This window comes from Triturus cristatus, chromosome 3_1 (assembly GCF_964204655.1).
Source record: "Triturus cristatus chromosome 3_1, aTriCri1.1, whole genome shotgun sequence".
Classification (NCBI taxonomy): Eukaryota; Metazoa; Chordata; class Amphibia; order Caudata; family Salamandridae; genus Triturus; species Triturus cristatus.
In genome coordinates, this window is record NC_140583.1 from 46481736 (window position 1) to 46505017 (window position 23282).

The 23282-nt window shown below is 45.0% G+C and overlaps 1 protein-coding gene across 1 annotated transcript in view; it reads right to left on the reverse strand.

Moving 5' to 3' along the window:
- Positions 1-23282, reverse strand: part of LOC146859668 (astacin-like metalloendopeptidase) — a 311371-nt gene that overhangs the window by 180703 nt on the left and 107386 nt on the right. The gene's annotated exons all lie outside the window — the stretch shown is intronic.

A 23282-nucleotide genomic window follows, 5' to 3' on the forward strand; every position in this document is an offset into this window, starting at 1 on the left:
CCAAAATAATCTCTTTTTCAAACCTATTTTAAACCCTTCGCTGCTAGGCCTTTCCCCCCTTGATTTAAGCCTTTTTTTTGGCTATTTGAGGACGTTCGTGCTTAGGCCCTCATAATGTTTTGTCCACATAAGGTATCCATGCCAAATTTTTGTCCTTTCTTCCAACATCCTGAGGATTCTAAAGGTACCTAGGGTTTTTGGATTCCCCTGGAGGGGACTGGGAATTAGCCAAAATACAGGTACATTTTAGTTCTGGGGAGAAATAGGAAAAATTGCTGCAGAAGAAAGCATCTGTTTTCATTTTCCTGCAAATGGAAATAACAAAGGGGTTGCGGTGCAAACATCATCATCTTCCTAGCTTTCTGGAACAGGCAGGCTGTGTCAGAAAACCAACATTTTCTAGACCGTTTTAGCATTTTACTGTGATATAGCCTATTTTTCCTATTTTTTTGTCCTTTCAACCTTCTTCCAGTTAGTGGTTGGAATGGGTGTGAAACAATAATGGAAACCAAAAAGCTATACATTTAAAAAAAAGTAGACAGAATTCTAAATATAGTAAGTCGTCATTTGTGTAGATCTTTGAAGGTTTTCCTATAAAAAGTAACAATTAAACTAAAGAAATAATGAAATTGAGTTGAAAAAACCCAGCCATTTCTGTCTACGTTTTTACCTGTAACTTCTTCCAACTACAGCAAAATACCGTAAAGTTTGCTGGACCATTCTGGTTGTGAGGCTATATAGGGTTCGTAGGTTCACCAAGAATCCCAGGTACCCAGAATCAATAATTGAGCTGCACCTTGCAACGTTTTTTCATTTCGTATAACTCTTTTTATTGAAAGCAGTATTTCAAAGATACAATGGCATGATATTAACACAAAAAAAGGTTCTTACATGCTCTGACAAGAGATTGCAATGACATATGAAGCAAGCAAAATCACACACATTTAGAATGTACATTAATCAAGTGACACCTCTTCGTCAAGGGCGGGGAGGGTAGGGAGCAGCGGGGAGCACATATTGTACCACGATATTCGTTCCATTTCGCCCATACTTGAGATCATTTCTTTGGACACATGGACTGTTTTTTCTCGGAACATACACCAGTCCATGTATTGCTTCCACAAGGCCAGTGTAGAGGCCTCTTTCGCTCCCCACAATCTAGCAATATTGGGCCCGATTCACAGAACAAACTTAAGACAAAATCCTAAACTTAGTACCATTTTGGTATTCACAGAATGCACTTACTACTTCTGGTATTCACAGAATGCTCTTACTACTTTTGCGATTCACAGAATAAACTTACTACTTTTGCTATTCACAGAATGGATTAACGACTATTAACTTTACGTCTGCACTCGGGCCGGAAATTCCGGGCCGGAGGCGGAGCTTCCGGGCCGGAGGCGGAGCTTCCGGCCCAGAGGTGGAGATTTTGGCCATGGCTAAATCTCCGCCACTGGCCGGAATCCCCATCTCCGGGCCGGAAGCTCCGCCTCCGGGCTGGAATTTCCGGCCCGAGTGCGGACGTAAAGTTAGTAGTCGTAAATCCATTCTGTGAATACCAAAAGTAGTAAGTGCATTCTGTGAATACCAAAAGTAGTAAGTTCATTCTGTGAATACCAAAAGTAGTAAGTTTAGGATTTTGTCTTAAGTTAATTCTGTGAATCGGGCCCATTGTGTTTAGCTATCATGTGCCCCAAAGTCACCCACAGTTTCTCCTTGCTGTTTAGATCTGTTGGCCCCCATATATTAAGTAGACACCTTCTGCCCTCCAGATCGAGTTTGTGACCCAGCACCTCCGTCATACATCCCAACATCCTCGTCCAGTAGTTGCGTATGATCTGGCATTCCCACAGAATGTGGAAGAACAATCCATCTCCTCCATATTCTCTCTTACACCTTGCATCCTCCCCATAGCCCATTCTGACCAGGGCTGTTTGTAAGTAGTATGTTCTATATAATATTTTCAACTGCACTAGTTTAAGTCTCGATGAGATTGCCACTTCCCGTGGAGACGCAAGGGCTTCCATCCAATCCTCATCATCTAATTCTGAGAGGTCTTCTGTCCACTTCTCTCTAAACTTTATCAGGGGATCTGTAGCGTTGTTAATCAATTTACGGTATGTGAGGAAGATTGACTTAGTGGCCATGTAGCCATCAAGGAGCCTGTCTTCCAGCGGCGTTGCTTCAGGCAGAGTTTCTCCCTTTGGTATGTGCGCATATAGGGCATGTCTTACTTGACTGTATCGAAATATTTCTGAGTCCGCCATAGCATATTCCTGCTGCAACAAAGAGAACTCAATTACCTTTCCCCCTTTCCATATGTCCCCCACTCTTGGCAGCCCTATCAGTTTGGCTGGTTTAGAATACAGCGCCTGTATGTAGGACCCTCCAGGCAGCAACCACCTATCCATTAAATATCCTGGGTCATTATACGGACGATATATACCCTGGTTATATTCAGCCCAGTGTGCAGCCCAATAGTATCTTTTAATATCCGGGGGTCCTATTCCCCCATCATACCAGCTCTTCACCAGTTTGGGAAGCGATATTCGAGGTGCACCTTCACCCCACAGCTGGGCTCTCTTCTATTGCAGCGAAGTAGGAAGTCGGGACCTGGGTGGGCGAATTGTGCAAAACATATAAAAAGCGAGGAAAGGGCATCATCTTAAAAAGAGCCGCTTTGCGCATTAGGGAGAGCGGAAGGGCCTTCCAGTGCTCCACGTCACTCTGAAGCCATCTCAATGGGGCAAAAGGTTGCGTTCATAATACTGCTTGGGGTCTCTCGTGATGTAAATGTTGAGATACTTAAAGCCATTGATTGATTCCGTCACTCTAAGCCCCTCGGGCAGAAACGGGAACCTTCCTCTGAGCACATAAATCACTGACTTGGCCCAGTTGATTGCATAACCAGAGTACCTACCAAAGACAGTAAAAATATCGAGAACTCTATTGATCGAGGCCCGTGGCAAAGCCAGGTACAAGAGGATGTCGTTGGTGTAGAGGGAGATACGATCCTCCCAGTCTTCCGATCATTTCAGGCCCCTCATTATTGGGTCCCCACAAATCCAGCTCGCTAGGGGCTCCAGTGCCAAGGCAAAAAGCAGCAGATACAGTGGTCATCCCTGCTGTGTCCCTCTTCCGAGGGCGAAGAAATTTGACTTCCTGTTGTTCACAACCACTTGTGCCAGTGGTTCCAAATATAGGAGTTTCACCCACCTTGCAACGTTTTTTCATCGTGTACCGGGTATACAGGAATTAATTTGGCAAAATATAAAGAGTGAAAAATATGTATCAAGGAAACCTATGTATTTCCAAAATGGGCACAAGATATGGTGTTTAGAAGCAATGGTTATTTGCACATTTCTGAATTTGTGGGTACCCATACTAGCATGGGATTTAGAGGGCATTTTTCAAAATGACTTCTTTTTATACACTATCTTACATTTGGAAGGCAGAAATGAATAAAAAGACAATCGGTTTTTAACACTTGTTTTACTATTCAGTGTTCCCCTAAGTCTCCCAATAAAAATGGTAACTCAATTTTGTTCATAGGCCTACTGCCTTTGACAGGAAACGGCCAAAAACGCAATGTGACCGCATCACATTTTTCTACAAAAAATTGATGCTATTTTAGCAATGTGCCTAACTGTGGTTTTGGGCTCTAGCTCAGCCGGCACCTAGGCAAATCTACTAAACCTATACATTTTTTTTTTAAAACTAGACACTGAGGGGACTCCAGGATAGGGTGGTTTCTGTGGCTCTGACCAGTTGCTATTACCCAGAATCCCTTGCAAAACCTCAAACTTTGTAAAAGAAAACCAACATATTTTCCTCACAATCCTGTGATGCAAAGGTCTGGAAACTGCATGGATCCACACAATTCCATCCAGCCCACATTCCCCAAAGTCTGCCAATAAAGATGATACCGTACTTGTGTGGGTAGGCCTAGTGCCCGCGACATGAAACAGCCCACAATGGAACGTGGACACATCACATTTTTTCTGCAAAAACTGACCTTTTTTTGTAATGTGCCTAGCTGTAGGATATGTGCCCTAGCTCAGCCGGCACCTAGGGAATCCTAGCAAATCTGTACATTTTTGTAAACAAGACACTCAGGGGAATCCAGGATGTGGTGACTTTTGTGACTTTCACCAGGTTCCGTTATCCAAAATCCCCTGCAAACCTCAAAATTTGATTAGAAAAAAATACATTTTCCTTACATTTTTGTGATGGAAAGTTCTGGAATTTGCAGGGATCCACAAACGTCCACCCAACCAGCATTTCCCCAAGTCTCCTGATACATTTTTTATCTCACTTGTGTGGTTAGGCCTAGTGCCAGTGACAGGAAATGGCCACAAACACAACGTGGACACCTCACATTTTTCCACTGAAAACTGACTTTGTATTTTTGCAAAGTGCCTTCCAGTGGATTTTGGGCCCCAGCTCAGCCGGCCCCTAGGGAAACCTAGCAAACGTGCATTTCTAAAAACTAGACACCCAGGGAAATCCAGGATGTGGCGGCTTCTGTAGCTCTCACCAGGTTCTGTTACTTAGAATCCCTTTCAAACCTCAAACTTTGTAAAACAAATACATTTTCCTCACATTTCTGTAGTGAAAAGTTATAGAATCTTCGGGGAGCCACAAACTTCCATGCATCCAGCATTTGACCCAGTCTCCCTATGAAAATGGTACCACACTTGTGTGGGTAGGCCTAGTGCCTGCAACAGGAAATTGCCCAAAACGCAACGTGGACACATGATATTTTTCTCTGAAACTGGCCCTTTTTTTACAATGCGCCTAGCTGTGGATTTCGGGCCCTAGCACAGCCGACACCTAGAAAAACATTTTTAACCTGTACATTTTTCAAACTAGATACCTAGAGGAATCTAGGATGGGGTGACATATGTGGCTCTCACTAGGTTCTGTTACACAGGATCCCTTGCAAACCTCAACATTTTTCTAAAAAAAAACATTTTCCACACATTTCTGTGATGGAAAGATCTGGAATCTGCAGGAAGCCACAAACCTCCACCCACCCAGCATTCCCCCAAATTTTGCAATAAAAATGGTATGTCACTTGTGTGGGTAGGCCTCGTGGCCGCAACAGGAAATGGCCCAAAACATACTGTGGAGACCTCAAAATTATCAATCACAAGACCTGCTTTTGCAAGTAAGTAACCTGCATTTTTTGTTTCTAGCTCGGCAGCCATCTAGGGATACCTACCAAACCCAGACATTTCTGAAAACTAGACACCCGGGGAAGTCCAGGGATGGGTGAATCCACCATTTTCTTACCCAAAATGCACTGCAAATCTCAAATTTGGCAAAATGAAATCCCATTTTCCTGACATTTCTGTGTGAAAAAGTTGCAGGATCACTGGGCTGATAGAAATTTCCTACCACCTAGCGTTCCCCCAGGTGTACCGATAAAAATGATACCTCACTTGTGTGGGTGGGACAACTGCCTGCGACAGGGAGGACCCCAAAACATATTGTGGAGACCTCAAAATTACCTATCACAAAATTACATGGTTTTGCATGGGGAGGCACCTGCATTTTTGGTTCCAGGATCGGCGGCCATGTAGGGAAACCTTTAAAACCCTGACTTTTCTGAAAGCTAGACACCCTGGGAAGCCAGGGGATGTGTGGCTTACATGGGTCCCCCAACGTTTTCCTAACTAGAATCCCCTAAAAACCTTGAACTTAGCTAAAAAAAATCAATATTTTCTCACATTTCTGTGTGGGATCCCCACACCAGCACACATTTCCTACCACCCAGCATTCTCCTCGGTCTCCCAAGTAAAATGATACCCACAGGCCAAAGATGGAGGCCGAGGAGGCAAGGGATGAAGGGAGGATCCTGATCCTCAATGGTTGACATGCTGGAGCTTCTTGTAGCCTGAAGATCTCTGGACTGAAGAGCCAACAAGCCTTTGAAATCGCAAGTTGACACAGTGCACAGGGCTTTTGACCCACTAACTCCGACGAGGGATACTGTCCTCCAAATTGCAGAGAAGACAGGTCAGGCCGCTGGGGAACCACAGATCCACCACCTGTGTTGCTAATCCTCGGGAGATCCGTATGACGACAGGAGCGGCAGACCGGTCAGCTTAAATGAGGTGCCTGCAGATGCAGGGGAGTGACTCCTTCACTCCAAGGGAAATTACTTCAGACATCCTTCATGCCCACATATCCCTGGACATCCTGAGAGAAGCACAGACATAGACAAGGCAGAATACTAGTAGAACAGGGAGACCAGGGACAGCAGGAATCGTTCTTGATGCAATCTCGGTTCCAGGCGAAGCCCAAGTGTCCAGATGGTCGCAGAGTGTCTTGCTTTCAAAAGTGAGTCTTGCTGCACGATGAATCTGAAGACCCAACCATCGGGGTGCCCTTAAATACCCAAGGAAAGGGTTGTAATGACTCAGAGGTCCCTCCCAGAAGAGGGGCTAGATAGAGGGGAGGATACTCCCCTGTCCTTTGTCCAGTTTTGTGCCAGAGCGGGAACCAAGGGTCCCTGAATTGGCTCAAACCCGTGTATGCAAGGAGGGCACCAAAGGTGCCCTACAAATTAGTCTGGTGGCGCTGGAAAGCACCCCGCACCCTCAACCAATACATTAAGACCTGCCTGGGAGGTGGTCACACCTCCCTGTGACATGAAACCTATTTTTTTACCTTTCCTGCTTGAGCTTAGCACAGCAGCAGGAGGGCAGAACTGTGTCTGTGGTCAGCGGCAGCACTAGCTGGCTGTCAGACCCTGAAAGGCTGTAACCAGGAGTTCATGAGCTCCTCCAGGGGGCCCCCAGAACATGGGATCATACCTCCAACACTGGAATTGGAGTTGGGGTATGATTTCAACATGTTTAATACCAAACATGACCAGGTACGGTGCAGTAAATATATAGTTAGACATCTCGTAATGACTGATGTCCACTATATGTCTTAAAATAGCTGAACACACTTACAAAGCCTGGAAAATTGACTCCAGGGTTTGTAGAGGTCACCTGCTCATGCAGGGGCGCTCTCACACTTATATCCAAGCACCCTTCCCTCACGTTGTAGGGCCTACCATAGGGGTGACGTGTAGGTTTCAAGTGCAGCAACCTCAGATATAAGGAAACTTATATCTGTTGTGGAAGGTGCAAGGACCATCTCACACAGGCTGCAATGACAGACCTGCAGGCAGAGCTTAAGTGGAATCCCATGGGAGACCCCTGGTGTACCTATGCCCTGGGTACCTTAGTACCATATACTAGGGACTTAATAAGGCTACACCAGTAGACAACTGTGGAGGTATCAGAAGTACTTACTAAAGCCATTTTAGGAGAGAGAGCACAGATGCTGGGGTCCTGATTAGCAGGATCCCAGCAAACTACAGTCAAAACATGCTGCCACCAGGCAAAAAGCGGGGATAACCATAAAAGAAAGATCCTACTTTCCTACACAATCCCCCCCCCAATCATCCCCTAAATGTAAGGACCTGAGAATAACCTTGCCCAGTTGAGTGTTCATTGTCTAAGTGGAATTATCTGGAAAGTTCATCTGCATTGGCATGGTTACTCCGAGGTCTATGTTCCACTGAAAAGTCCATGCCCTGTAGGGAAATAAACCACCTCAAACGTTTGGGGTTTTCGCCTTCATCTGTTTAAGCCAAAAGAGGGGCTTATGGTCTGTCAGAACAATGAAGTGAGTGCCAAACAAGTACAGCCTCAACGCCTTCAGGGCCCAAACCACAGCAGAGGCCTCCCTCTCAAAGGCTTACCAACAGTTCAACCTGTATAAACGCCTAGTAGTTACCCAGCGTTTACATACGAATTGGTCCATACGGCTATCACTCGGCCCCTACTCGGACAATCGGCTGGTTGTATCCTGTCCACTGTGCTTGTACCACTTACGGTAAGAACCCTCCCCTCCCTCCTTCCTGACATTGTATCCTTAACCCCTGGGCTGACCGGTAATAGTTGCCCTTGGCCTTCTGCCAAGTTACTCTCTTTGTCTCCGCTGGTGAGCCCCCTGTGAGGAAGACACATATACTTTTGCATCTTAGTTATTGTTATGCGGGTCTCAGTTAATATCCAGCCCATCTCCTCTCTCCCTGTGCCTTGTGTACCGTGGATTGGCGGATCATAGTAGACTATCGGCACCATTGATATGCATTCAGATTACCCTGTTTTCCCCGGTTCAACTCTCCATTTTCATTATGTGTGTTTTGCGCTTCCTCGCCCTGTCTAGGAATTTACCAATACCTGCATCTATTGGCGTTTGTGATATGCCCCTTGGAATCTCGTCACGAAATTCTGGCTGGGACGCCCCCCCTTTTAATCTTGACCTACAGCCTGGATCGCTGTATATGCTGAATGAGCCCTGAATTTATCGTGCCATTTATCCTTTGGGTAAGCATCTCCCTATTTAATTCCTAATGTGATACACGACATAGGCCACTCGACGACCTACATTTTGATTTCCTTTATCTTTTAGTATTGCCTCGGAATGTATCCACAGGAATCTCCAGACATTCTGACCCCCTCTACCTTTAGAGGGTGAGAACCAGGCCAAGTATCCCTAATAAGGTATTGAGCCCCTCTCTTGTTCCGAATAGTAAAAAATTCCTCTATTTTCACCCTTTACCTCTCACGGGTATTTTCTACACTCCCTAAGTAACCTTTTTAAAAAAAAATCTTTAATCTTTCTTTTCCTTTCTCGACATTACTGGTGTTATTCGGTACTCTATTCTTTCATCTATCTCTCTGGCTTCCGCTCTATACGTAAGCCATCTTTGGTGCACCCTATTGTATTTTAAATACCTTGTTGTATATTTTTTTTTAATTCTTACAGTATTGGACCACACTGTGACTGACGTTACTTTAAGATGTATCATACATCCTTTTCTGGATCTCCAGCTCTCTAATGCTATCATTGTTTGAACTGTCAGATCATGACGAGTGAAATATCTAAGTATTTATAAAACGTAAATGCTATGTAAACTCTGTTTTTTCCCATATTATTGTGCTCTAGGTACTTCTCTGTGTCCCTTACTACTATATCAACCTCGGCCCTGACAAAGGTGTAGCCCCCTGTGGGCTCAACACCGAAACGTGCGTTGGCCTCTCTGTCCTGTGTTTATCCGGATACCCTGCCTCCCCCCACGATTGGGAGCACACGATCATTGGAACTATTACCCTTTGGAACCATCTTTTCCGGAAACCTATTTGTCCCAAGTTATTTATGAATTGACATATGTTGATCATTTTTTTGTTGGATTTTCTGAGTATGTTGTGGGAATGAATGTTAGTATGAATGCTTGATTTAGTATGGGACCTTTGTAGTTTTAGCTGATGAAATAACTGCATCTTATTGATTATTACCCTGACTTTTTGTACTTAAATAAATTGATATTTTGTACCTTATTCTTCTTTTGTATTATCTTCTCCTTGTCAGTCTCGGTGTGTGTCTACTCTTTGAATCCTGACCCAAACTTTTGGGCTTATCTATATCGGTACTATGTAGACAGGTGGTGTTTCGTTGGTATTACCGTTCCAGATAGCCCCATTCTATGCTTCAAGAGGTCAAGCTGGTTGTCGTGTTTGACTGTATCAAAGGCTGACGATAAGTCAAGTAGAATTAGCAAACGGGCTTTGTTTTGATCCAGTATTTGTAATGCGTCATCTATTATATGGGTCATGGCTGATTCGGTACTGTGCCCTGATCGAAAGCCTGATTGGAATTGGTCTAGGAGGTTAAAGTGGTGTATGTGGTTGCTAAGCTGCATTTTTCGAGTTGTTTGGCCAGGGTTGAGATATTGGATATTGGGCTATAGTTATTCAGGTCTGATGGGTCTGCTGATACTTTCTTTAGGATGGAGGATACCTGACCAGCTTTGAGGATGTCTGGGATGGTTCCTTGCAGAAGAGAGGTATCTATAATCCTAGCCCATATGGGCACTAGCAATGGAATGAAGGTCTTTAAGTGGGATGCTAGTAGAGGGTCTGTGAAATGATTGGAGGGATTCAGAGTAGGGAGCGTGTTTAGGATAGTTTCTTCGCTATAGAGGTTGAAGGCAGTCCAGGAGGCGTTGTTCTTGAGGTCGAGCATTGCAGAGCAGTTAAGCGGGGTCCCTGGTGTGGTCAGTGAGGAGATTGATTGTGGGTCAGTAAGGAATAATGGATCGTTAAGTAGGTCTGTCTTTAAGTTTTTAGTCTTTGTTGTGAAAAAGGAGGCAAGATCCTCGCAGTTGGGGAGTGTATCAGGAATGACTTGGGAGAGTAGGAGACACCCTTAGATTGAGCTTTGATTATTTTGAACAATTTTTTGGGTCAATTCTTAGCTTGGTCTAATTGTTTGCATAAGAAATCAGCTTTTGAGCGTCTAATCCTTCTGTAATAGGCATTTCTGGTGCTTCTTAGTAATTTGAGATGGGCAGTGGATGGGGCGACTCTCCATTGTCTTTCAATTTCTGTCATTGATCTTCTGTCTTCATTTAGTCTACCATCATACCATGGGTTTGAATTTTTTGTAGTGACTCTTTTTAATTGTAGGGGGCTAAGGTGTCAAGTATCCTGTTTATAGAGTGGAAGTAGTGATTGGGCATACCCTGTACATCCTTTGATCCATCCGGTGGAGGCGTGAGAATGGGACTAGCGGATGCAAGATTGACCGGATTGATGTTTTCTAGGTTCCTCTTCCAGATATTCATTCTCGTGGTTTGGACAGAGAGAAGTTTAACTACTTCCTTGATAGGGAAAGTGATTATGTAATGGTCGGACCAATCGCAAGGGAGAATCGATTTTAGCTGGGTAGAGTCTGCTTTGGAAATTACTAGATCAAGGATTGAGCCTTTTTTGTGGGTGGGGCTGTCACAGATATGGGACAAGTTGAGGTCGGATCGGAAAACTTTGAGGCTATTGACCTCTGGGTCATGCAGATCATTCCAGTGGAGGTTGAAGTCCCCCAGGAAGATCTGTGTATTCTGTTGTCCGACATTTGTGGCTAGAATGTACATCGTGTGTTCAATGAAGGTAAGGTTGTTACCAGGAGGATGGTAGAAAGAGTGTAGTGAGCATTTTGGCTTGTTATTGCTATTAATGTGTAGGCAAAGGTATTCACAGGATGAGAACACCGGGGAGTTGGAGCGGTTCACAGAGAGGTTGTTCCTATGGATGCAGGCAATACCACCACCTAGCCTATCGAGTCTGTCTAGTCTTGTGATGTGATAGTTTGGGGGAACTAGTATGTCTAAGATGGGCGCGGATGATTCAAGGTTGGGTTAGTTGGTTATAATGAGGTCAGCTATATCAGTGGCATGACGTGCTGCCGATCTACAGTTTACTAGGATACATTTTATCTCGGCCTTGCTCGGGGTGGTGTTCTGGTCGTGAGAGATGGGTACTCTTTTGAGGTTGTTTTCAACAATACCTCTGGGAGTGCGTCTTATAATTCTGGAGGCATTGGAATGGATGGGTTGGATTAAGGACAGTTTCTGTGTATTCTCCGTGTGCGCAGGTCTAGGAGGTAGGGAAGGGGGTTTGTAGGAGTGAAGTAGGGAAGTAAGATCATTTGGTGTTAGGGTTTTCAGTTCCCTGATAGGACGAGATGATGCATTGGGATAAGGTACTGTTTTCCATCTGGAGAGCACCTGAGGCGAGGGGCTAGTGCAAGGCCACTGAATGGGTTTCGCTTGTTGCTTGGGTTGTTGCCGGATCAGGTAATGAACACTTTGGATGTCCTCTTTTATTTGTTGTAAGGAAAGTAGTATCTCACCTAGTCTGGGGTCAGGAGTTGTCATATTGATAGCCTGGACTGTAGTTAAGTGAGAAGAGGTTGTATCTTGTGTGGTGTCCCGGGGCGTGAAGTGAGCTGGTTCAAAGAATGGTGGATTTTTAGTGTGGTAGTCCATGGGGAAGGGAGGGGTGGAGAGGGGACGTGAAGGGGTATTGATGTGCACTTTAGGAGTATCTTATTCGTTGTATGGCATTGTTGTGGAGTGGAAGTTACTGGGAAGGAGGGAATAAAGAGGGGATGTGAGAGGGTATTGGTGTGGGCTGTAGGAGGAGGGACGATGGGATTCGTATTACAGGGAGGGGAGGAAGGGACTGAGGACTGAATGGGAGTAGCTGAGTAAGGAGAGATTGGAGTAGAATCTGGAATGGAATTAATGGGTGAGCTATCTAAAGAGGCGACGAAGATGTGGTTGTGGAGATGGGGAGTGGTAGTTGGGGCAAGGGGGTGTGTGGGAAGGATAGGGATGAAGTGATGCACATGTGGGGCGAGGTGGGTGTAGTAGAAGTTGTAGTAGAGCTGAGGGGAGTAGGAATAATGCAGATGTATGTCATTTAGTGGGGTGATGGTTAGGCCTGGGGTGGGTGTATTTGTGCTATAGGATACTGAGGGAGAATGTCTAGATGGGGAGTCAGGTAGGGAGTCAGTCAGAGGGTTAGGAGATTGGTTTGTTGGGGAGGTGGGAAAGGGTCTTGCAACCTTCGCTTTGATGATAGGGAAGATGTTGTCCATTATATTAAGGTGATGGTCTGATGCCTGCCTGAGGATGATCCCATTATGATAAATGGTAATTGTAGCAGTCGCTTTGTAAAACGGAGAGGGAATGATAGATAATGTAAGACCGTGTGCAGTTTTCTTAGTGGATGCAATTGAGAATACGGTGAGAAAGGCTTTACGCCATTGTGCTCTACTTTTGGTGTAGAAGATAATGTCATTTGTTATGTGTCCTGTGTTATTTGAGAAGTAGGGGTCAGAGATTGGGGTTTCTGAGTGTGATTTTACTAGATTAGCAGATTAGCAGATGGAGCTAAATATAGCTACATCATATAGATATGCTGTACTATAGGCTTCTAGTCCTGTAAGGACTTTATTCACCAGCCTCTGAAATGTGGCAGGTGAATTTCAGAAATCAAAAGGCATCACACTAAATAGATAATGGCCACTGAGGGTTGAAAATGCAATCTTTGGCTTGACATCCTCAGAGAGTCTGATTTGCCAATAACCAGCAGTCAGGTCAAATGTACTGCGATACTTGGCAGAGGCCGAAGTATCAATCAATTCATCTGCACATGCAATTAGATAGACATCAGTCCTAGTGACTGCAATAAAGCCTTGGTAGTCAACACAAAATCTCATCTCTCTCTAACCATCTTGGGTGTTAGGTTTTGGCATAAGGACTACAGGACTAGCCCAAGGGCTATCTGACGGCTCAATGACCCCCAATTCCCGCATCTTTTGGACCTCTGACCTGATGCAGTTTCGAACATGGTCAGGCTGTCTGTAAATGTTGCATTTTACAGGCAGGTTGTCGCCTGTGTCCACTTCATGGGCACACCAGGTAGTCTGACTGGGTGTCAAACAAAAGAGTCCAGAAAACTGACTGAGAACTTGCCTGCAATCAGCTTGCTGTTGATCAGTGAGGCTGTCTGCCAGGACTACTCCTTCAACTGATCCATCAATAGGGTTGTGTGAGAGGAGATCAGGGAGTAGGTCCCTCTCATCCTCCTGTCCCTCATCAGTATCCAGGAGCAAGCTCATGTCAGCCTTGCCAACAGGTGTTAGGCGGTTCACATGAAGTACCCTGTCAGAACTTCTTGAAGTACCTAGGTCGACCAAGTAGGTGACCTCACATTTCTTTTCAAGTATGGTGTGGGGGCCACCACACTTGTCTTAGAGTGCTCCTGAGGCCACAGGCTCCAACACCTACACTTTCTGTTGTGGTTCGTAAACAGTCAGTACAGCGTTGTGGTCATGCCAAGCTGTCTGGAGTTCTTGGCTTGCTCTAAGGTTTTTGCTGGCGTTGTCCATGTACTCAACCATGCAAGAATGCAGGCCAAGCACATACTCTACTATGTTCTGTTTAGGAGATTTGAGAGTTTGTTCCCATCCTTCTTTAACCAGACATAATGAACCTCTAACTGGATGCCCAAACATAAGTTCAAATGGGCTGTAAAACACTCCCTTCTGAGGAACCTCTCTGTAGCCAAATGGAAAGCAAGGTAGTAAGATATCCAATTTCCTTCTGAGTTTGTCTGGGATTACCATGATCATACCTTTGCGGGTCTTGTTGAACCTTTCTACACGCCATTGCCCTGTGGATGGTGGGATGTGGTGTACGTGTAGTTAACACCATACTCTTTCCACAGAGCTCTGATGTAGACAGACATGAGGCTAGTACCTCTGTCTGACAATACCTCTTAAGGAAACCCAACTCTAGAAAAGATTCCCAAGAGGGCCTAACCAATGCAGGGGCTGTAGTTGTCCTAGGGGGAATGGCCTTTCGATATCTAGTGCATGGTCCACCACCAATAGGATAAACCTACATCTAGATGCTGTTGGAGGGATTTAGGGACCTACAATGTCCATCTCAACTCTCTCAAGGGAAACCCCTACCACAGGTAGTATGATTAAGGGGGTTTTTCTAGTGCCACCTGACAAACCACTGGCTGGGCAGGTGACACAGGAGTGACAAAACTCCTTTATATCTTCAGACATGTGAGGCCAGTGAAAGTGAGGGACAAGTCTGTCCCAAGTCTTCCTTTGCTAAAGATGTCCTCCATGGGAAATGTAGTGTGCAAGGGTCAATAAGAATCCACTGTACTTCTGTGGTATGACCAACATCCTGGTGACAGCAGGCTTGGGGTCTCTATTCTCAGAATACAGAAGCCCATCTTTCAAATAAGTCCTGTGGGACCCACTGACATTTCCTGCTCCCCCAGCAGCAGCTCTATGTCTGAGTTGTTCGAGAGAAGGGCAATCCTTCTGCTCCAGACTCAAATGTTTACCTGAGAGGTCTCCCAGCTACCAATAGCTCAGGCCCCAGTTCCTCTGGGGCAGCTCCTTCCCAGGTACTGAGATCATCTCCCTCAGGAGACTGATTCTCACTGGAAGTCTCTTGGGAGCTGGCTGGTCCATTTTTTCATGTTTCCAGGGCTTCTTCAGTTTCTAACTTCTTTGCCTGAGCCCTAGTGATAGCAAATACACTAGCTGAAATTCGCAGCATTTCTGCACTGGTTATACACTCCACTTCAGACCAGGCTGAAGTTGCCAATTCATTGCCCAGGAGACATTCTACAGGAAGTTTGGAGGATACCACAACTCCTTTGTGGCCAGTTACCCCTCCCCAGCTGAGATTTACAACTGCCATGGGATGCTCTGCCCTGACATTGTCAGCACTGGTCATTTGGTAAACCTGACCAAGTACAATCTGTTCAGGAGACTCAAGTTTGTATGTCAGCATAGTGACACTTGCACCGGTGTCCCTGTAAGCTTCAACGTCCTGATAAAAAACAAGACTTCCTACACTATACCACTTAAATTGAAGGCAATATGTCCATACAATAAAGTAATACCCACAGTCAACGGTATATAAAACTATATTATTTCATTTATTAGTTCATTTTATCATTTTTTTATCATTTTTTAAACAATTTTCATACTGTGTTGTAATACATATAATATGGTTCACATCAAACTATTGAAGCACAATTTATGATTAATTGTACAACCATGACATAAATAGCAAAACATATATACCGCATATAAGACACACAATTAAAGACAATAAATCTGCAACTCAAGATAACAACAATATATAGACAATTAAAATCATAGGTTGTATAGTTTAAACATAGGACCAACGCCTACGCGCGTTTCGGAGCTCAAAAAATGATCTTTACAGGCTCCTTCTTCAGGGCGTGTTTCAGTGGTCTTTCAGAGGAGAAAAAGGCTTCAAGGCCTAGTTTGATGTCCAGCACTCATACATTAGAGTTAAACATTAAATTTTGACAGCCGTTGGTCTGTGGGTATAAAAAAATCACAATAAGTGATTGAAAATATTATTTAGCTTTCTTTAAATTTATTAGAGCTAAAATGGAGCAGGAGCTATAGAGTGAGTAAAAGAATAAAGACCTCTATGTACACCCGTGATAGAACAAACACCCAAAAACAGGAGTTTATGTGAATAAATAACATTATAGTTCCAAACAGCCTAGGCACAAAAGAATAAAATATCGAAGAAAAGAAAAATTCAGAGGGAGTAATGGGTTATGGTGACAACATACTTGCCAATGACAGATTCTTATACAAGGGGATACCAGTGACGAAGTTTCCTAAATCTTTAGTTTTAGTATTTGAGGAACTACAATGAGAAGGAAAGAATAACTATGGTTAAATCTGAAAACATGGTGGGGTACCAAATGTTACTAAGTAGAACTCACGAGGCTAGTATGAATAACAGAACAACTAAGGTTGAGATTTTCCTTCTATACTAAAGGCAGTTTAAGATAGTATCTATGCAGCGTATAAGAAAGGATCTATATACAATGAGCCTCTAGCAGAAGTGGCTAGGTTATCCGTCCTGAAAGATGCCAATATCATCTCTCACGATAGGACATTTTGGTTTGTTCCGTGGGCTGTACGGCTAATGACCAGTAAGATTTAAGGAAGAACTAAGGAATATCTTGTAACTTCCTACAGCTTCGCTTAATATTTGAGCTAATGTTATATCTTAATTCAATATTGTCAAGCGAGCATGCAATGATATCCAGAAAATTCAGCCATGGAGGTCACATGACAAACCATCACCTAAATAATGCACCAAGTAATGGCTAATTTAAATGCCTCGATGTTTTTGGAGAAAACTCAATGTGTATCTCGCTATGTCCACTCGCTAGCCTAGATGTAACAGCGGAGAACACGTAAAGAGAATATAGGCGGTACATTAGAGGCCTATCAGGGAATGGATTTAAGTGCCATGTGAACACCTGAAAAAACAAGGTGGTCTAATAGTGTGGTAGAATACTGAATTTAAATTAAAAACCAAAAAAAATATATACCCAAAAAAATATATATACAGAATTCGGTTTTTATCAGTATGAAGGAGAAACGAAACCTTGGGAAATATATACACGAATTGCTAACCTAAGTTGTATAATGGAAGGCAAACGAATTACCTGTTCTCCTTATTAATTCAGTCTTACGGAAGGCTGAATACTCTCAAACATGAATCCGGTATGTTGCGTAAATATTCACACTCGAAGGGGCAGTCTATAATAGAATTACAAGAAGATTGCATATAATACTGAAATAGATGGCCACGTTGACATTTCTTTAAAAAAACAACCAAAGGGGCTGAAACTAGTTTGTAACGGTTCTTACCGAGCAGTTAGGCAAAGGCTTGTCAAAGATTCCAAGGTAATCGTTTTAAATCAGGAGTGAGTGGAGCCTGGCATTACTCTTATTGGGTGAACCAGGGAATGATGAGAGCGCGAATCAGATGTTGAGCGTAAACATTTTTTAAAACGCTCCGTTTTAAAAAAAATTTACGCTCAACATCTGATGATATTGGCATCTTTCAGGACGGATAACCTAGCCACTTCTGCTAGAGGCTCATTGTATATAGATCCTTTCTTATACGCTGCATAGATACTATCTTAAACTGCCTTTAGTATAGAAGGAAAATCTCAACCTTAGTTGTTCTGTTATTCATACTAGCCTCGTGAGTTCTACTTAGTAACATTTGGTACCCCACCATGTTTTCAGATTTAACCATAGTTATTCTTTCCTTCTCATTGTAGTTCCTCAAATACTAAAACTAAAGATTTAGGAAACTTCGTCACTGGTATCCCCTTGTATAAGAATCTGTCATTGGCAAGTATGTTGTCACCATAACCCATTACTCCCTCTGAATTTTTCTTTTCTTCGATATTTTATTCTTTTGTGCTTAGGCTGTTTGGAACTATAATGTTATTTATTCACATAAACTCCTGTTTTTGGGTGTTTGTTCTATCACGGGTGTACATAGAGGTCTTTATTCTTTTACTCACTCTATAGCTCCTGCTCCATTTTAGCTCTAATAAATTTAAAGAAAGCTAAATAATATTTTCAATCACTTATTGTGATTTTTTTATACCCACAGACCAACGGCTGTCAAAATTTAATGTTTAACTCTAATGTATGAGTGCTGGACATCAAACTAGGCCTTGAAGCCTTTTTCTCCTCTGAAAGACCACTGAAACACGCCCTGAAGAAGGAGCCTGTAAAGATCATTTTTTGAGCTCCGAAACGCGCGTAGGCGTTGGTCCTATGTTTAAACTATACAACCTATGATTTTAATTGTCTATATATTGTTGTTATCTTGAGTTGCAGATTTATTGTCTTTAATTGTGTGTCTTATATGTGGTATATATGTTTTGCTATTTATGTCATGGTTGTACAATTAATCATAAATTGGGCTTCAATAGTTTGATGTGAACCATATTATATGTATTACAACACAGTATGAAAATTGTTTAAAAAATGATAAAAAAATGATAAAATGAACTAATAAATGAAATAATATAGTTTTATATACCGTTGACTGTGGGTATTACTTTATTGTATGGACATATTGCCTTCAATTTAAGTGGTATAGTGTAGGAAGTCTTGTTTTTTATTAGTTTCTTTCCCTGATCTCTTCCTCACCTATTAACATATTCAGGGTCCCTCTGCTGTAATTTACAGCTTTAACGTCCTGACCATTGATAAGAGTCTGTTGTCTGTATTTTCCCAAGTTAGGCAAGAGTGGCAAGATCAAGGCCACCTTCACAGACTAAGACAACATGAGTGGGTGTTCTGACTAGGCTAGAACCCACTTCAGTACCCAAGATGAACACAGCTATATTCTTGGGTGACCTGCTTGTCCCAGTGCTACTGCTAGGGACACTAGGGGGTTTAGTAGTAGTAGAAGTGGTGCTAATCTAAGGTTTGCCCTATGGCATTCTTCTTTATATAAATAGCACTAGGGTGTCTTACCGGAGAATGAAGAGGACTGGGACCCCCCCCCCCCCCCCCCCCAGAAAGATGCTTGGGGACCTTCTAAAGACTCTTTCTCATCTTTGGATTTCTCCCCACCTTCCTCTTGGGACTTAGAATAAATTTGCTTCTTCGGATCACCACCACTAGACTTTCGTTTCACCCTGGTGTGAACCCATTTGCCTGCCTTCTTTCTCAATTCTTGGTGAGAGGTCAGATCTGAGTCCACCAGGTACTGGTGCAGTTGTTCATTCTGACAATTAAGGATGTGCTCCCTCATTAGTAGATTATACAGTCCTTCATAATCAAGCATGTTACTTTCACGAAGCCAGCCTTCCAGAGCTTTAATAACACCATCAATGAAATCTACCCAGTCTTGATGGTGTACCATTTGTGTGTCTTTAAACTTAACCGTGTACTGCTCAGTGGTTAACCCAAACACATCTATGAGTGCACTTTTCAAGACTTTGTAGTTTTCTGCATCTCCTTCCCTCACAGTTAAGAGTTTATATCTACCTGTATCTAGAGGGATGAAACTCACTCGACTCACCAACCTGAGACATGGTTCTAGGTGTAGTGTGGTGTAGTGCACCTACCTACCCTATTGATCCTAAATTGCCAAAGATTGGAGAAAGGGTTGTGCTAGGACGCATGACAATCCAAAAACTTCAGTAGAACTTACTTGACACAAGCATTTATATGTACCTAGCTAGTAATGGTTTTTCATGTAACCTTCACCTGATTAAGTGGTAATACAGTGGAGCCGTTATGCCAACCGCTGTTCACCAATATCGAAGGCTAGCTTAGTATATGGTGCACACTTAATGGAGTGATGCACCTTTCACTAATCTAGACAACGATTATGGTGATTTTAGTGGTCTTTGATAACCTTAAAAGCTCTCAAAGGGGTAGCTGTGTAGAGCAGCCTTCAGGCTTATCTTGAGGAGTGTAAAGCAGCTTGTTTTACCAGATTTAATCAAGAGTGTAGATTAGATAAGAAAGACCCACACTGTGTTTATAAAAAATAAGTCTATTTATGAACATAACACAATCCCTATCACTTGATATATCTCCTATCCAGAGTTATCAACAATACACATAAGAATACTTCAAAGAAATCAGGCAAATAGCACAAATATACCCTGGTGTCCTGTGGGAGACAAAACCATATTCTAAATAAGTGGAATGCAAACAGCAAAGAAGAATGGGACCTGGACCCAAGGAACTTAGAGGAGCTCGAATAACGAGGAACCACCTAAGGTAAATACCCAAGAACCCCAAAGAGGCTATCTGCAGTGTAGAAACACAGCCGCTCATCCAACAGAAGTCAACGTAGAAGTCGCAGTTGCAGTTTTAAAGAAAAATTACCCTTCCTGAAGAAATCACAAGAAACCCTTTGGAGGACAGATGGTTGGATAGCCACCCCACTCGTGGATGCCCCAGGAACCAGGGTACCTGCACCAAGGAAGCCTAGGCATAGAGGTGAAGTGATGTCTGAACCTCTCGCAGAAATGTGCGTCTCGGGTAGACAGACTGGAGAAGTCTGTGAAGAAGTCCGGGGGAAACCAAGGGTGGATTCTTGAAGAGGAGAACGTGCAAGTAAAGGGGACTGTCTATGGCACTAATAGGTGGCCAGAAAGCAGGAAAGCACAATAGCCACCCTTGGAAGGGAGTTCAGAAGAGTTCACAAGGACCTGTCGCTGCAGCAGTGGGGATCAGGCGAATCTACCGATTACCAGGAGCCGTACAAAAAGGTTTGCACATTGGTGCCCAGGTGGTCGGTGTCCGGCGGGAGCACAAACAAGCTTTGATTGCTGCAACTGGCGTGGAAGACGAAACGATGCAATCGCTAGGACCAACAAGGTCCGAAGGACTCACCACTTGCTGGAGAGTCACAGCAGGCTCTGAGCAGGCAGGGAGCCCACCAAAGCAGAAGAAGGCCCTCAAGAGGACCCACAGGCCAAAGGGGACAGGAGCCACAAGAGGACCTCAGGCAGCTCACCAAAGATGGATGCCCACGATGTAGAGATGCAGGGAGGATGCTGATGTTCACAGGATGAGATACTGAAGGCTGGAGCTTCTTGTAGCCCGAAGATATCTGGAGTGCAGAGCAACCAAGACTTTGTCATAGCAACCTGACATGGTGCACAGGGATTTGGCCCAGAGGCTCCGACGAGGGATACTGCTCTCCAAATTTCTGGTAAGACATATCAGGCCTCTGGGGAGCCACCGATCCACCACCTGTGTTGCTGAGCCTCAGGACGTCTGTAGGACGACAGGAGCAGCAAACCAGTCAGCTTCGATGCGGTGCCTGTAGATGCAGGGGAGTGACTTCTTCACTCCAAGGGAGATCACATCAGATTTACTTGATGCCCACAGGTCCCTGGAGATCCTGAGAGAAGAACGGACACAGACAAGGCAAAATACTTGCAGTGTCCAGATGGTCGAAGAGTGTCTTGGTTCTAGAGGTGAGTTTTGTTCTGTTGGACTTGGCCCTTCTGGCAGGTTCACCCCTGAACTTTTTTTGCTTTTATTGGTGACTTGGTGATAGTGGTTTTTGGTTTCTGCGCACTTTCCCTGTGTCCCAGGGTAAAGTGCGTGCGCACTCTGAGTGCAAGTGGTGAGATAGGCCTGCCCTCCCATAGGAATGCATGGGGAATGTATGTGTCCCTAGTAGTTCCTGATGCGTGGGGTGTGCAGGCCCGAGTTTGGTATGTGCGGACTCGTGTGATCGAATGCTTCGCAATGATATATAATGCGTGATTATGTCATGTGCGGAAGTGCCACTTCTAGGAGTTGGCATATTAGTGTAAAGTGTGTCTGGCGTGTGATTGGCTGGAGCTGGCTGGTGAACCTGGCTCCAGGAGTCTGGTTGGGTCTGCCCCAGTGGTGAGTGTGAGATTAGCATGCTGATGGCTGGGGAGGAGTGCACCTTGGACCTGAATAGGGCAGGGCTTTCCCCACACAATGCTGGCTCCGCCCCCTGTGGTGCGACTGACAACCATAGCCCTGCCAGTGAATAGAGTGAGGGGCTGAGCACATCAAGGGTGCTCCCCAACCAACTGTGACTGGTTTTCCCCCTCACCCTGAACCAAGAACAAAGGGTTTTACTGTATAAAAATGGGGCTGTGTCCCCACAGAAACTGTTCTCTTCCAGGATCCTACCTGAGGGGGGCTGCTGCTGCTGCTGGACCAGAGGACCGCCACTTGGACTACCTCCCTGCCTGGAGGCCCAGTGCGCTGGCTCTGGGTCCAGCCTTGCCCCCCCACCCCTGCCTTGCTGTATGCAGGGAAGAACTTTGCTGGACTTTGTTATTATCCTTCTTAAAGCGCTGGGAGCACTTTATTTGCATCCCAAAGCGCCTGGAAGCGCTTTTATTTGTCCTTGCGCTCGGAGCGCTTTATTTCTGAAAGCCGGTGCCCACCCAGCATTTGCCCCATCATTGCCGATTCTGAAGTCCCCTGGCAGGTGCCCACCCTGCCAGGGACATTGCCGCCCATATCGAGTGCCCACCTCGATTTAATGCATTTTTTTATTGGCTGGCGGGTGCCCACCCCGCTTATCTCCTTCTCTTTAAACGTGAGTACGAAGGCGGGAGCCCACCCCGCGCTTCGGTGTAAGGAGAAGATCACCGCCGCGGCCGGGATCGAAGGAAGTCAGGCGGGCTGGGGGTGGGCCGCCGGGACAACCGGAACAGGAAGAAGGAGGGCGGGAGCCTACCCCGCCTCCCTCCGAAGACTCGCGACTGTTTGGTTGGGCCCCGGAGCAGGCAGGAGCCTACCCTGCGCCCCGGTGCCCTCGCCGGAGAAGAGGAGAGCCCCGCCGCCTTCGGAGACGTCAGCGCCGCCTCTCCAGAGTCCCGATGAGTGGGGGCCGCATGGGGATCGAGCGCCTGCGCTCCAACGAGGCCCGCATTATTTTCTTTGAGCGCTGGTGCGCTCCAAAGGGGCCACAGTGCTCATAGAGCCTGCGAGGCTCCAACGTTCTTTGGGGCATAATAGTGACAATCAGAGCGGCCCCGGAAGGCAGTGGGCCGCTCCAACGGTAACGGGGGCAATCTCAATTTAGAGCCCCAAGGCTCTAACAAAAGGGGGCATTTATTTGAGTGAGTAGAGCGGCCCCGGAAGGCAGCGGGCCGCTCCAACTTCGCCCCACATCTGGTCTAGAGCGCTAGACGCTCCAACGTTGGGGACGACATTTTGTAGAGTCTAGAGGGACTCCGGGGCCACGATTGTTGAAAGAGCCTGTGAGGCTCAACGCCCGGCCCCCGCACTTCTTGTTGTTTAGAGCCCAGAGGGGCTCAGGGGACAGTCAGTTGGACAGAGCCTGCAAGGCTCCAGCGTTGGCCCCAACATTGTCCTACAGCTGCCCAGCACTTCGTGGGCAGCTGCTCCATTTAGGCCCCTGACTCTGCTGGACGCAGGGCGTCCAAGCCCCTACGAGGCTAGTGGGCCTAGGGACTGCCATAGGTGGTGGCGAATGTGAGTTTTGC